Genomic DNA, 13,967 nt, shown 5'->3' with positions numbered 1-13,967 from the left:
CATGACCGGTGGATGGCAGCCTTTCCTAGTCTTTATGGCAAGAAAGTGAACTACGGCGCGCTTTATGCTGTCACGGTGACTATGTGCAGAAGTGAACTGAAGCGTTAGGAGCGAGCCTGATCGTCGCTACTTCTTAGGTCTGCATGGAAAAAAAAGCTTCAAGAAATAAAAATGATCACTTTAAGTGGTGCTGCACATGGGCGTGCTATATTCTACGGCGTAGCTGTTAAGCTACCGGCTTGAGCATGGCTTGAGTATTTTCAGCTTGAAAAGGAAATCACGCCGCGAGCGTTGGACACCGACAGGATTGGAGTGATCGCTTTGTACCGCCATGAAATTGTGGAGAATACCCGAAGAGCGCTTTCGACAGTGAACGGAGTTTCGAAAGCCTACAAAACTGAAAGTAGACTCTCGGACCTTCCTCACGTTTCGCAGCCAAGCTCCGCGATCGCGGAAAAAGGCCTACTGATTATTGCAGCCGCCGTATAGACAACCCTTTTTTAATAGCCGAGCAGATCAAAAACAAGCTCGGGCCAAAAGTTGACGTTCCAGTGGTTCGACAGCGCCTCCACGAAGCGTGCCTTCAAGGCAGGACAGCCCAAAGATAGCCTTTACTTTCATATCACCACAAAACCGCCCGTCTAATTTCGGACAATCGCATAAGGATTGCAGTGTGGAGCATTGGGGCCAGACGATGTTCTGAGATGCGGGCACAACGAAGGGCCACGATAGATTAAAAGTGTGGCGTCAAGACGATCAGTGCTAAGCCTTTTCACCCTAGCGTTCCAGAATTGCGATGCTCTTTATAAAGGTGTGGTCCCGAATTCGTTTCGTTATTGCTGCGGTTAGTGCTGCTGTTCAGATTTAACGAGTGTAACCCGTCGATAAATGCTTCATAAGGGTGCGACCACCGAGTTTGTAATGGACATGATATATCAATCAGAGTTTTAAAGAAGAGTTCTAGGCTAGCTTGGCTACTTTTTGGCTGTTGCATGCTATTAATTAACGGTTCAAGGTGCATTCTAAGTGAACGAACAAAAAAAACCATGGTACAGTCACAACACGGCCCCTGTTTTAGTGTCAGGTGCCCACTTAGCTTAAGTGTACAAGAAAGGGGATTAGGTACAGCAGCTTTACGCAGCTTTGATTCCAACTGATACGAGCGAACAAGCCTCAGCGGGCGCTGCTCCGTGAATGTGTGGGGAGCCATTACAGCCGATGCGTTGCGGTGGGTCCCCTTATACGAATATATGAACGGTTCACTGCAGCAGAATACTGTGACGTAATCGAGCAGGTTGCCCTGCCTGATCTTTTGGACGGACCATTTCAGAATGGGCTGTTTTCTTATCAGTATGACCTTTCTCCAATTTGTACTACACGTTACGTGGAAGCCTTGCGAGAAAACCTTGCCATCCGAAAACTTTTGTGGACAGCAAAAGGACCAGACATAAATCCAGTTGAAAATGTCTGGGGATTTATAAAATGACGCTTGTCACGACTGCAGCTCCATAAAATGAGCAAGGACTCCCCTGGGTGTGCTATTCACGCCTAGAGGGACGGGTTTCACAGCAAGCTGTAACCTCAGAACTGTTGGCCTCCATGCCAAGGAGCATTCTTTCCGAAGGAGGCTTTACATAATATTATTAATGCAAAGTATGATTTTGTCGAGCAATGCTGCTTACTGATAAGCTCAAATTTTGTAACAGCTTGCGCTTTCGCTTGAATTCTTTTCCATATCTTTCTTAGAAAAATAAATTTCATATGGCCTCCAAGACATTCACGCTTCAGTTCTCTTCTGCACGCAGTCATCGTGACAGCAGGAAAGCGTGCCGTATTTCACTTGCTTGGCGTAATGACAAGGAAATGTTGCCATCCACCAGTCACGCCTGGCACTCGGTAACAACGTTGCTCGGTAAAACCCAACCGGTGCGATAGGGCCGGCCGGAACCAGATTGTAGCGCTACGGTGGCGCCGACTGAAAGCGCCGATTCGCCTTGCGACAGCCAAGGCATATCGCAGTTGAACACGGATCCTCTTACTATCGGGGCGGCGCTAGGCTGCGCTGATTGTGCGGACAGCCACGCTTTCCGCTGTTCGCGTTTCTTTCGCTTTTTTTTCCAGCACATTCTTGTTTGCTGCCGACTCAGGAATATCTTAGTTCAGTGCTTCCAACATCCAGAGCCGCTTCTCCCCCAAATTTCAACCGAAGGTTCCCTAGATTTCCCTAGGTACAAAAAATAGTGTTCAATTATGAAAAAAAAATGTATATTTATCCGTAGTTCAGTAGCAAGTTTTATCATGCAGCTACCCTATTAACACACCTTGGTAAGCAAATTAGCTGTAAATTTGAAATGAAGGATCTGAGATGAACTTCTAAATGGCGCTGCTAGATAAACCGTAGCCCTCTGTGGAAATTACAAATTAAACGCTCTATATCGTGTATGTTTTTTATTCACTGTACGCAAGGTATTAGTAAACAAGCATCGGCATGTGGAATTAACTCAATTTTTTTCCCTGTTGTGTCGGTTTAGACTTCAGCCGAAGGATATATACACGTACAAAATGCCTCGAGGTCGCTCGAGTAGTGTACAGAAACTCGATATAAAAGCTGATTGCTCATTTCCTGCGATTGCTCAGAGGGTGGCTGACGTAACACTTTGAGCAATTAAAACAATGAAGCAGGGATTGTTACAGCTTTTGTATGCCTCATGTGACCTCAACTCACTCTGTTCGTCGTGGTGGAACTGGGAATTATGGTTTATGATTTTGCAGGGTCTAACGTCCCAAAGCGACTCAGGCTATGAGGGATGAACTAGTGAAGGGCTCCGGAAATTTCGGGGTTCTTTAGCGTGCACTGACATCGCACAGTTCACGGGCCTCTAGAATTTCGTCTCCATCGAAATTCGACCGGCGAGGCCGGGATCGAACCCGCGTCTTTCGCTTCAGCAGCCGAGCGCCGTATCCGCTGAGCCACAGTGGCGGGTGAACTGGGAATTGTTCCGCTAGTGAGACTAGCTAAGATTTCCAACACGGCGCTTCTTTATAAAAAAAAAATGGCGCCCCTGTTCTTTCTTAGTTATCAAAATAAACATGCAGATATACTTACTAAACAGGAATTTCACGTCGTGCAGCGAGCTCCGAATACAGCGTGAGGAAGGGGCACGCGTGTTGAGGAAAGGCGGTGGCACGCCAGATCACAGCAGCGGATGGCACTGGCCAAGTCAGGGACCATACACGTCCGACTACGTCCGTGTAAGGGCTGGTTTACATGCATGCGAGCGACTGAAAATTGAGCAGCGCAGCGCGGCGAAAAATTTGTGGCTTGTTGGAACATCGCCACTCTGACTGCTGGAGCCGCCGCGATGGCTCTAAACAGCTTGTGCGCCGCACCAACAAAGCGTTTTCACTTCCATGCGAAACAGGCTTTACTCGAGCGTACGGCGGTGTTTGTGCGGGCCTCCGTCAGTTGTAGAGCAAAAACAAACGAAAAACTTGTACTCTTCATAATTTGAGAGAGAAAAAAAACTCTCCGAGCAAATGATATTTCCCTATATTACACAAAAAATCCCTTTTCCCCTATATGACGTCCAGGTTCTCTAGATCTAGGGAAAAATCCCTAGGGTTCGCAGCACTGCCTTAGTTGTTCCCTATTTCACACGATCTGAAGGACCGCACCTCCGGTCACACTGATGCTAAATGTGTTCAAACGGTTGCGGCCGGCGCCTGGCTGTTCAGCACGCCTCGGCGCGAAGCAGGTGCTTCGCGTTGGGATCCTCGCAGCGGCCGTGCACGCGGACAAGTGTTGTCTGTTTTGCTGCGTCACAGGGCGGATTGGGAAAGGAAAATGAGACGCGAGCAAAATCAGCGGTGCTGCTCGCAAATATCGATCGATCCGGTTAAAAATGTACCACTTTACTCACAAAAATTACAATGTGCTTTACGAGATGCTAGTTGGACTTTTTAAAAGGCAGCGTTGAAAAAAACTTAAATATTTCATGGCCATTGAGGACAATAAATTTATGGGCATAAATAGACGTTACTCGGTTTCATCTCAAGAGCTATAAAACAGTTCCTGAAATTACAACAACTGGTGCGATGATTACCTCATTATTATGAAGTTTTGCCTGTTTCAACAAAAGTTTCAGATACAGAAAAACAGGACTGAATCCATGCATTCGGAAGCAAGTAGGAAAAGAAAAAGCGAACAGATGGATTTCTTGCGTACGAATTTTACAGCATAATTTTAAATGTATGTAACTATCGCGTGCAGAATTATCCCGGAGGCAAAATAATAAGTTCGCTAAATTAAAAATACCAGAAACTACGTGGCAGTGTATTATATGCAATAAACAAACAAAAAAACGCGCAATTTTTACCGGCTACTTGGGTGTTGTTTTTCGTTGACTAGTCGGAATCAGATGCCCCGGACGGGAGTTTCCTTCCGTCTTATTCATTATAGAACGAAGAAACATATTTTTTATTTATTTTTCTCCGATTACTTGGCGCGACTTCTTTGGAGGTGTGTATACATCTTCCACCGAAGTGAAGAAGCAAGAGTGTCGAGCGTATACTCACGTTCTCCGACGTGTGACGTCCGGCACAACAGCAAGAGCTGGATCAAAATCCACGTTTGTGCAATCACTGCACATGATGTCATTCTCAAAGGGATGTGAGGCAGTGGAGATCACGCGGAAATTAAGAGAACACCGAATAAGAGCTAAGCTATTCTGTCTCCGCAAGACACCGCGTCGAGCGTAGCTCCGAGCAGCGTGGGACGAAGGCCGCGGAGGCAGATTCCGGCGTTGAGCTCATGTTCAAGAGCAAGCGCTAAAGTTTGGGGGGGGGGGGGGGGAGTGAAGCGCTCCGGCTCCGCCACTCGCGTGGTAGCGGCGCTGATTAAACAGGAGCGTTTGGGGGTAGGTAGGCTGGAAACGATTGGTCGATGGAAAGCGCTCCTCCGTCACCGTGGAGAAAGGAAAAAACTCCCTCCATGTCCGTGACGTTTTTTGTCTTCGCCCTCGTTCTCAACTGGACGTGGCGTCCGCGCGCTTCCCTCGGCCTGTCTCTATATTTAGAGCAGCTGGGGAATCAGTAGATGCGCCCGCCGCGCCACGCCTGCGTGGTACGCGGTAATTCGGTTAGTGAGTCAAGGCGCGCGAATTTCGAGGCGTGTTAAGCTATGGCGTTCGCGCGTGGTGCGCTCGTCGGTGAGAGCCAGCAGAAATTTCTATGCACTTCTCGCTTGCGGCTTTCGCCGTTAGTGAGAACATGCACGTTCAGCTTTGGTGGCCACGACGTTGTCAGCCTAGCTAAAATGATTGAACAGACGCGCTTTCGGCGCGCCGATTTTGTCGTTCTGTGTGTTGGCCACAACGACCTCGACAGAGGATGTGACCCGCGCGAAATCACGAGCCGCATAACGGTAGGCATTTTGAGCAAAATACGCATATTTATTTATTTATTTATTGCACCCTCAGTGCCAAAGGCATTACAGAGGGGAGTGGGTTAATTAGGATAAAGAACAATGAATATAATACAGTGAAAACAGGTAGTACAAAATAAATTTTCTCCAGATTAAAACAAACAACATTCACAAAGCGTAAAAAACATAAAATCAATGTACATAACACAGTGGAAACACATATAACACATGATCAACTTCTTTCAGAATAAACAATGTTAGCTATTGCGTCGTGAAAGGTTTTGTTATCTGCAATGGCTGCAATATCGGGGGAAGGCGGTTCCATTCCACAGATGTGCGAGGAAGATATAACTGAAAAGAAGATTTGGTGTGGCATGTTGGGATGCCAACCTTGTGGCGGTGATCGATGCGACGTGAAATGTATTCTGGGGGTGATATGAAATAGTCGTGAAGCGTAACGTGATGATATAGCTTGTGAAATAGTGTTAGGCGACCAATTTTACGGCGAGATTGTAACGGTGGGAGTGACACGTTAGATTTCATGGCTGTGATGCTTGCCGTACGGTTGTAATTTGAAAGAATGAAGCGAACGGAATTATTTTGGACTAGTTCCAAGGAATATACAAGGTTATCATGTGTAGGGCCCCATATTGATGCTGCTTATTCTAGTTTAGGACGTATAAGTGTTTTATAGAGTATACGAGGGGGTACCCAAAAGAAACCGGGCTAAATGTTTTGGTCGGCAAAGCTTCTGTGGTACCGCGTTTTGCCACTAGGAGCGCATAGAACGAACATTCCAGAGTCAGTAAGCCGAGTGCCGTCGTTGAAGGAGGTCAGACTAGTTTAGGCAGAGTTTTAGAGTGACGACTGTTTTGTGTGAATGTCGTTTTTGCAATGGCTGATTTTCGTGAACAGCGTGCGCCGGTGAAATTCTGATTTTTTCTCGGAAAAAGTTGAATGGAAACTCTTGAAATATTAAGAAAGACGTACAAGGACGATGCTATGGGGGCAACTCGTGTTCCTGAATCGAATCCTGAATCAAAGCAACAATCGTGCCAATGGAAAACTTCAAATTCACCTCGCCTCAAGAAAGCTCGTTAGGTGAAACCAAACCTCAAAACAATGCTGATTTGTTTTTTCGACGTGAGAGGAGTCGTCCATTGAGAATTTGTTCCGCAGGGTCAGACAGTTAGCCAGGCTTTCTACTTAGATGTTTTGAAAAGATTGGGCAACAGTGTGCGGTGGAAGCGGCCAGATTTGTGGCGGTCGCGTGACTGGTTTTTTCATCATGGCAATGCCCCTGCTCACACAACCCTGTCTCTACGACAATTTTGGACTAAAAATGGCAAGACCCTTATTCCTCAACCCTCATACTCTCCCGACATTGCCCATGCTACTTTCTTTGTTTCCTAGAATGAAAAAATAGGTGAATGGAAAGCGTTTCGCTGATGTTGCAGCCTTCCATCGTTTTCCTCCGCTGGGTCCCTGGGCATTCAGGGATTGACGGCAATGAGCTGGCTCATCAGCTCGCCCGTGACACACTTTTCCGGGCACCGTTGATCCCCTGGCCCAAGCCCTCGGAGGACGGTGGGAGACTCACCCTTCGCCGCACCATAAAAGAGGTCTACCTCGAGCTCCGCCTCGACAAACGCCTTTACCCTCCCCCTCATCCATCACTCACAGTGCCGGAGGCTCGCCTTCTTCGGCACGTTCAAATGAATGCAGTCATCACCCCGTCTCGCCTCTTTCTCTATCGCTATCGATCGGACCCTTCCTGTCCCAACTGCCCCTGTATCTATGCGGACCTTGCCCATTGCCTCTTCTATTGCCCGGCTGCTCAGCAGTCGGGTTCCTACCCCCCACCTTCTTTATCCATCACCACCTGGCTCGACTGGCTTGGCGCTGAAGGGGAGGAAGAGCAGCGACTTCTGGTCGCCCAGGCGGTCGACATGCTCGGCCTGTAAATTTTGGTCGAATAAACGTCTTCTCCTACTACTACTACTACTACTACTTGCTGAGGTGAAGAAAAAAACGACGGAGGCACTGTCAAGCATCAGAAAAGATGAATTTAAACAATGTTTTGAAAAATGGAATGAAAGATTTGACAAGCGTATCATTGCAAGTGGGGAATATTTTGAAGGGGATTGAAGGTCTGTGCTTAAAATGTGAACAAATAAGTTCAAACAAAAATAAGTCCGGTTTCTTTTGGGTACCCCCTCGTAAGCTTAAGAGATGAGGGAGCGGCTGAGAAATTGCGACGTAAGTACCCTAACATGCGGTTAGCGTTATTGATAACGTAGTCAATATGAATAGACCATGTTAAATTTTGAGTGATATGAATACCTAGGTACTTGTATGTTTTTGCCCAATCAAGAGGAGTGCCGTTAAGATAATATGAAGGAAGAGCGTTAGGTGCACGGGAAACACGCAAAGCTTTACATTTATTAATGTTTAATTCCATATTCCATGTAGTGCACCAGTCTGACTGGAGAGTGTCAGTATCGTTAACGTTATTTATTTCCCGAAATATTACACAATCGTCAGCAAAAAGGTGAATGTTGGAAGATATGACAGAAGGAAGGTCATTAATATAGATTAATAGGAGTGGTCCAAGGACCGATCCCTGTGGAACACCAGATAGCACGTTAGCAATCGGTGAATTAGTGTTATTAGCATGCACAAATTGCCAACGGTTAAGAAGGAAAGATTTAATCCGGTCGAAGACGTTAGGATTGAGATTAAGATGGCTCAATTTATGTAGCAGCAATTTATGACATACTTTATCAAAGGCTTTGGAAAAATCCAAGAAAATGCAGTCAGCACAAGATGAGTTGTCAAGTATGCGGTATAGCTTATCAGTAAAGGCAAGTAATTGAGTTTCACACGAGTATGACGAAAACCATGTTGCGCAGGTGTGAAAAATGAACTCTCATCGAGAAAGGTAACGACATGCTTGAAAATGATATGTTCTAGTAATTTGCAGCATGTGCTAGTGAGCGAAATGGGACGAAAGTTTTGAGGGGAGTGCTTACCACCGGACTTGTGAAGTGGAACCACCTTCCCAATTTTCTAGTCGTTAGGAAGGCTTGCTGTGTCGAGTGACTGTTGAAAAAGTTTGGTTAGTATAACTGAACTATAAGCACAAGTATTTTTTATAGATTTAGCGCTAATCGCATCAGAACCAGGTGAAGAATCATTTTTCAAAGATTCAATTAATTTGGCTATGCCAGGTGGATCGATAGTTATAGGTGGCATTGTCGGGAACCTGTGGTGCTGTATGTGAGGCAGATTAACGCTTGAAATGGAGGAAAAGCTTTCAACGAATGTGTTATTCAGCACGGAAGCACAATGATCACTGAGGATAAGGTTACCGGAGGCATCTTGGAGTCTAATTAATGGGTCATTCTCAGGGTGTATAACGCGCCAGAATTTCTTAACACTCGTTTTCAAAATAGTTGGTAATGTGGCAGACAAAAAGGTATTCTTTGTTCGTTTAATCGCGTTGACGTAAGCGTCGGAAGCAGACTTGTACTTCGCCCATCGTGCGTTAGATGATGAAAGCTTCGCGTGGCGGTATAAACGTTTCTTTTTGTTAGATAATCGTTTGATGTGAGAGTTGTGCCAAGGTGCTTGTGGATTAGAGGTGACGATGCGCTTAGAGATATACTTATCAGTTAGTTCGTGAACCTTCGTTTTGAATGATATCCAGTTTTCTTCGACAGAGTTGTAGTCAGAGTTAGCAATAAAGTGATCAACAAATCTGCCCAGTTCATTGTTAATAGCGGCAAAGTTGGCGCGTTTGTAATCTAGAATGATTTTTTTTATTTTGCTCTGTTTTGGACGTGGTATATTAATGCAAAAATTGAGCAGAACGTGATCACTGATGCCTGGAAGATATGTTATATCAGTAGCTAACTCTGGATTAGTTGCTAGAATTAGATCAAGAGTGTTCGAAGCGTTATTTACTGTCCTTGTGGCTTTTGTTACTAACTGAGTTAGCGAAAACATGGTGCATAGTTCTAAGAATTCTTTAGCTTGATACGAAGGGGAAGATGAAGAAGGCGGCTGAGCAGTCCATGAAATAGTTGGAAAATTAAAGTCTCCAAGTAGAAAAAGTGGTGATGAAGGAAATCGTGCGCGAACAAGATTGATAGCATCGTGAAGTTCGTTAGTGAATGTAGACGAATAAGAAGGAGAACGGTAACGGACGCCAATAATCAGTTTAAGATGACCTATCACTATTGACGCAAATATTAGTTCTAATTCGCTGAAGACTTGGATACATGAAGATGGGATGTCTTTAGAAATAGCAAGTAAAGCACCGCCGCCACGTTTGGCTATTCTATCGCAACGATATACCGAGTAGCGATGAGCGTTTTGGAAGATTTCGGAATCTGATACATGCGTTGGGAGCCAGGTTTCGGTTAGCGCTATAATGTCAGCTGAGCATGTGTCTATGGCAGAAGATAAAGAAGTATGCTTGTTAAGTAGGCTCCTGAAGTTAGTATAAAGAACAGATATCGACGATGGCAACTGTCCACTGCCCCTCGCGATTCCCTACGGTGAAGCGGAAGATCCAGCCACAGAATCCAATCTATACGATTCGCCACGTGCCACGATTTCTTCAACAGTGTCCTTGGTAGGGTTATACATGAAGCATTTTTTATTGATATGCACCTTGTTATAGCGTATCTTAAAAGAGCGAGGGCCAGCGTCAATATTTCCGAATTCAAAAAGTTTTTCCGAGCCTGGCGCGTAGCCGGTGAGAAATCTTCACTGATTGTGATGTTATCCGTTTTAAATTGGTTACGAAGGGTTAATATCTTGTCTTTCATTTTAGTGTCAGAAAATTTAGCTATGACTGGTCGACACTTCTCATCTGAAAAAACGCCCAGGCGATGTGCACGTTGAATTGAACTCGAGGGGCATACTTCGACAATCTTAGCCAAGGCTTCCAGGAGTTTAGATTCAGTGTCTGCCCAAGTCTCTTCCTCATCTGGTATATCCCTAAATATTAGATTTTCACTTCGCGATCTATCTTCGGCTTCATCAAGGCGAGACTGCAGCAAATCATTTCGAGTACGCTGGTCTTCTACAGATTTCTTTAAACATAAGAGCTCCTGATCCATGTCGTCGATTTTCTTTCCCTTTTCCTTGAGTTCATCAAGCCTTTTGTGCATGCCAGCTAACTTTGATTCAATGTTCTTCTGACTACTCCTAATGTCTTTAATATCAGCTGCTAATTCGGCCTGATCTTTAGAGCTTTGCAACGTACGAGAATATACATCCTTAAGCAGCTTAAACATAACTTTCATTTGTTCAGACGGATTGTCTGGCAGGTTGTCTATGTCAAGGGAGCGAGTCATAGGACCCGGGTTAGATTCGATGTCGCCAGAGCGCAAAAGCAGAGAAATCATTGAAAATCATTTACAAGCAACATCAAAGCACACCCGCGGGCACGGGAACAGAAGTAAACAGCGATCGTCGCATTTTCTAGCGTGCAAAGAATAGTGCGTACAAACCTGCACGGTAAAGAAGCGAAGCATTGGAGGTATGCCGATGTCACTGTTCCCGTGCCCACTGAAGGGAAAGCCAGCGTGTTGTCGCTTTAAATCCGGTGTGGGTGGTGATGCCATCGTCGATGACGCTGGACGGGTGTGGACGAGGGATTCCATGAGCAGGAAGGCCTGGCCGGTTGGAAAGCTGAAGTTGTTGGTGAAACGAAGCCAGATCTTGCAACCACCGTACCAGGGGAAAACGTCGAGTCAGTGCCTGCAGTCGGCGAAGTTGATATGGCGAGCGCCAGCACGGCCTGCACGGTAAAGAAGCGAAGCATTGGAGGTATGCCGATGTCACTGTTCCCGTGCCCACTCATATTCACCTCATATTTCGTTTTATGAAGTGCTGTACCGCTTACCCACTCTCCTCGTGCATTACAGGACCTCGTTCTTCTGCTGCAGGAGCACGTGGCAAGTGTCGGGGCTCGTATTGAAGGTTTTGCCGCGACACTGCGAGTACCCACATGGGGCGCGCTTTGAGGACCACCGGCGTCGCCAGTCGAACCGCCGTCTGAGAGCCGGGCGTGCGCATTCTCAACCCCGAGGTAAGGGCTGAACTAAACTGTCGCAAGCTTTCTCCTGCATTGAGGACTCACCAAATTGCGGCGCTTGTGACGTAAACTTTTATTGCAGCATCGTTTCCTGGATGCTTCTCGGAAGCCGAGGCTGTCATAGTTCGCCGCGGACCGCCACCACTAGCGAGAGATCGGGGCATCGATCAGATGTCCAAGATTATCGTCGCGGCTCTCGTCAACATCTACGGACCAGCGATCGTTTCGGCTTCTGCGGCAAGAATAGGAGAGGTGTACGTCGTGCACCGGTGTCGTCGGTGTGGAGCAAAAGGGCACAAGACGAACCACTGTTGGGCCTACTGCTCGCCGCCACGCAGGGTGTGGGTTCACGTTGGCGCTCAAGTGCTCCTCCAAACGGCCCTTTTCAGGGCCACTCCACTGCTTCCTGGCAGAGCATGGGCCTCCCGTCCCGCGGCCCCGTTCCCTCTCCTTGTTGAAGTCGGCGCCAGACATCGAAACTCGCGCTAGGCCTTGTTACGAGGTTAACCGAGTGCAATGCGGCTTCAGAGAAGTTATGACTCACGCTTCACCTAGCTACAGTATTCACCCAGTGCAGTGCATTTTTGTTTCTTTAGCGACTTCTCGAGCTTTGTCGACTTCGGCTACTTCTACCGTCGACAGAAGATATTACACAGTCGATGGCGGGCCAGCCTTTGCGGACCCCGTCATTGTGGAAGGATATAGTCCTCGTTTTTCCAGGAACCATTCTAGGCGGGTTAACACCATGCGCTCCATCGTTCCATCAAAGCAGAAACCGCTGCTTTCAGTTCTTGAATTGTGAAGGGAATGTTCAGGCGATCGTCTATTGTGGGAGGAGCACATCGATGCTGCCGAAGTGGAGAAGGGCTTCCGGCAATTCTCGAACAGAAATCCTCCAGATGTCACCCAACTTCCTGCACTTTTAAGCGTGAAGTTCCCAGACACCCTTAGAGCGCGGGGGGGGGGGGGGGGGGGGGAAGCGGTCTCGGACTCAAAGGAGATGCCCTCGACTCAGCCTGGCAAGCTCAGCAAAGACCAGCGACCAAGTGGCAAGAGGTTTTTGGCCCTTTGGTGCCCAGCTTTCGCTGGTCGCAAGCCAGAGAAAGGGTCGGAGCCATAGGTTCACAAACAAAACAAAGTTTTTACAGCAATAAGACAATACAGAGGATTTCACAGTCACTAGTACAAGCACATACAAAGTGAATAACAAAACAATGCAGCTCGTACAAAGTTACACTCCAGAGAAAATAAAATACACAGGAAATATCACATCTAAAGTTCACTAACACCACATGAAAGTTCACCAGATGAATGGTGTTAAAAGAATGTCACTGGTGCCTCAACTACGGCTCATACTGTTCCGGCGCAGGCTTGGTTGCTGTGTTTCGCCGTAATCGCTTGTCAGCAAAGTGAACGCAGCACCGTGCCTTCCCGTAAATAGGAGAAGCAGGGATGTTGCGGCCACATCGGCATTCGCAGGAGAGCGCAGTGCTGTTGCTTATTTACTGGCTTATCATCTGACAAGTCAAAAAGTCTTCCGGTCGTGGCACGCCATCCACGGCTTACGACACCACGCCTCTCACTACCCTTCGGCGCTACATCGTAATGAAGGAGCACTGCTCTTGCCTCCATCAAGTCATCATCAATAAACGACTTGTTCTTGCATATTAACTTATAGTGATAATTCTATACCTATATGCGTTCTGCATGGCGTATATTCACAAAATGTCATCTGGAATGCGAGGTCATAATTTAAATTTGGTTTATTGGGGTTTAACGCTCTGAAGCAACTCAGGCTATGAGGGACGTCGTAGTGAAGGGCTCCGGAAATTTCGACCACCTGGGGTTCTTTAACGTGCACTGACATCGCACAGCATACGGGCCTCTAGAATTTCGCCTTCATCGAAATTCGGCCGCCGCGGCTGGGATCGAACCCGCGTCCTTCGGGTCAGCAGCCGAGCGCCGTAACCACTGAGCCACCGCGGCGGGGCCAAAATTTAAGTGTCACTGAAATAAACTCATTTTTTTTCTGAAATTGTCTCTTTTTGTGCCGTCGTAACTTTGCAGGTCGGGCCGGGGCCGGATGTTCACTCAACACCAGGGCCAGACCCGGGTGGGCTCAGGGTCCTTCAGTGCCGATCCGTGCGGGGCGCGGGATCCGAATTGCGGCCCGTGCACAGCTCTACTCAGGAACCCAACCACATTTCGTTTCGTGAAAAACAGAGCTATGTGCAGAGTTCAAACGGCATAAGTGCTATGAAGCTACAATGAAGCCAATTACAGACTTCTGTACAACTGATAGAGGAATGGCAAGAGCATGCACTGTGATGCTAGTTGCCTCAGTCACAGTCGAGGCACTCAAACTATTATTTCATATTTTTTTCATCCAACAGACAAGAAATGTCTCAAAAATTATTATGTACCAAACACGTAAAA

General features: G+C 46.8%; 2 pseudogenes; one reads left to right on the top strand and one right to left on the bottom strand.

The window, feature by feature from the left end:
* The first annotated feature begins 5,016 nt into the window (after positions 1-5,016).
* On the top strand, positions 5,017-13,802 carry LOC149369605 (uncharacterized; annotated as a pseudogene).
* Positions 9,980-10,839, bottom strand: LOC149369606 (uncharacterized; annotated as a pseudogene).
* Positions 13,803-13,967: the final 165 nt, after the last annotated feature.

Source organism: Amblyomma mixtum, chromosome 1 (assembly GCF_055824585.1).
Source record: "Amblyomma mixtum isolate Tamu chromosome 1, ASM5582458v1, whole genome shotgun sequence".
NCBI classification, from domain to species: domain Eukaryota; kingdom Metazoa; phylum Arthropoda; class Arachnida; order Ixodida; family Ixodidae; genus Amblyomma; species Amblyomma mixtum.
The sequence above is the reverse complement of the archived record's forward strand: the minus strand, read 5'-3'. Positions and strand labels throughout refer to the sequence as shown.